This window comes from Nerophis lumbriciformis, linkage group LG26 (assembly GCF_033978685.3).
Source record: "Nerophis lumbriciformis linkage group LG26, RoL_Nlum_v2.1, whole genome shotgun sequence".
In the NCBI taxonomy this organism is placed as follows: domain Eukaryota; kingdom Metazoa; phylum Chordata; class Actinopteri; order Syngnathiformes; family Syngnathidae; genus Nerophis; species Nerophis lumbriciformis.
In genome coordinates, this window is record NC_084573.2 from 39,932,501 (window position 1) to 39,935,000 (window position 2,500).

General features: G+C 34.2%; 1 protein-coding gene across 1 annotated transcript in view; it reads right to left on the minus strand.

Annotated features, from left to right (window-relative positions):
• Nucleotides 1-2,500, minus strand: part of bmf2 (BCL2 modifying factor 2) — a 46,897-nt gene that overhangs the window by 43,321 nt on the left and 1,076 nt on the right. The window lies entirely within an intron of this gene.

Consider the following 2,500-nt stretch of genomic DNA (forward strand, 5'->3'; position numbering starts at 1 on the left):
CTGTCATTATGGTGGTACTTAATGAATACTTAGGTCTACTACACTACAGTATTTAATGTTGTCATTATGGTGGTACTTAATGAATACTTAGGTCTACTACACTACTGTATTTAATGTTGTCATTAAGTTGGTACTTAATGAATACTTAGGTCTACTACACTACTGTCATTATGGTGGTACTTAATGAATACTTAGGTCTACTACACTACTGTATTTAATGTTGTCATTATGGTGGTACTTAATGAATACTTAGGTCTACTACACTACTGTATTTAATGTTGTCATTAAGTTGGTACTTAATGAATACTTAGGCCTACTACACTACTGTCATTATGGTGGTACTTAATGAATACTTAGGTCTACTACACTACTGTATTCAATGTTGTCATTATGGTGGTACTTAATGAATACTTAGGTCTACTACACTACTGTCATTATGGTGGTACTTAATGAATACTTAGGTCTACTACACTACTGTATTTAATGTTGTCATTATGGTGGTACTTAGTGAATACTTAGGTCTACTACACTACTGTATTTAATGTTGTCATTATGGTGGTATTTAATGAATACTTAGGTCTACTACACTACTGTTATTATGGTGGTACTTAATGAATACTTAGGTCTACTACACTACTGTATTTAATGTTGTCATTATGGTGGTACTTAATGAATACTTAGGTCTACTACACTACTGTATTTAATGTCATCATTATGGTGGTACTTAATGAATACTTAGGTCTACTACACTACTGTATTTAATGTTGTCATTATGGTCGTACTTAATGAATACTTAGGTCTACTACACTACTGTATTTAATGTTGTCATAATGGTGGTACTTAATGAATACTTAGGTCTACTACACTACTGTCATTATGGTGGTACTTAATGAATACTTAGGTCTACTACACTACTGTATTTAATGTTGTCATTATGGTGGTACTTAGTGAATACTTAGGTCTACTACACTACTGTATTTAATGTTGTCATTATGGTGGTACTTAATGAATACTTAGGTCTACTACACTACAGTATTTAATGTCGTCATTATGGTGGTACTTAATGAATACTTAGGTCTACTACACAACTGTATTTAATGATGTCATTATGGTGGTACTTAATGAATACTTAGGTCTACTACACTACTGTATTTAATGTTGTCATTAGGGTGGTACTTAATGAATACTTAGGTCTACTACACTACTGTCATTATGGTGGTACTTAATGAATACTTAGGTCTACTACACTACTGTATTTAATGATGTCATTATGGTGGTACTTAGTGAATACTTAGGTCTACTACACTACTGTATGTAATGTTGTCATTAAGTTGGTACTTAATGAATACTTAGGTCTACTACACTACTGTCATTATGGTGGTACTTAATGAATACTTAGGTCTACTACACTACTGTATTTAATGTTGTCATTATGGTGGTACTTAGTGAATACTTAGGTCTACTACACTACTGTATTTAATGTTGTCATTATGGTGGTACTTAATGAATACTTAGGTCTACTCCACTACTGTCATTATGGTGGTACTTAGTGAATACTTAGGTCTACTACACTACTGTATTTAATGTTGTCATTATGGTGGTACTTAATGAATACTTAGGTCTACTACACTACTGTCATTATGGTGGTACTTAATGAATACTTAGGTCTACTACACTACTGTATTTAATGTTGTCATTATGGTGGTACTTAGTGAATACTTAGGTCTACTACACTACTGTATTTAATGTTGTCATTATGGTGGTATTTAATGAATACTTAGGTCTACTACACTACTGTTATTATGGTGGTACTTAATGAATACTTAGGTCTACTACACTACTGTATTTAATGTTGTCATTATGGTGGTACTTAATGAATACTTAGGTCTACTACACTACTGTATTTAATGTCATCATTATGGTGGTACTTAATGAATACTTAGGTCTACTACACTACTGTATTTAATGTTGTCATTATGGTCGTACTTAATGAATACTTAGGTCTACTACACTACTGTATTTAATGTTGTCATAATGGTGGTACTTAATGAATACTTAGGTCTACTACACTACTGTCATTATGGTGGTACTTAATGAATACTTAGGTCTACTACACTACTGTATTTAATGTTGTCATTATGGTGGTACTTAGTGAATACTTAGGTCTACTACACTACTGTATTTAATGTTGTCATTATGGTGGTACTTAATGAATACTTAGCGTGGCGCAGTGGAAGAGTGGCCGTGCGCGACCCGAGGGTCCCTGGTTCAATCCCCACCTAGTACCAACCTCGTCATGTCCGTTGTGTCCTGAGCAAGACACTTCACCCTTGCTCCTGATGGGTGCTGGTTAGCGCCTTGCATGGCAGCTCCCTCCATCAGTGTGTGAATGTGTGTGTGAATGGGTAAATGTGGAAGTAGTGTCAAAGCGCTTTGAGTACCTTGAAGGTAGAAAAGCGCTATACAAGTACAACCCATTTATCATTTATTTATTTACAGT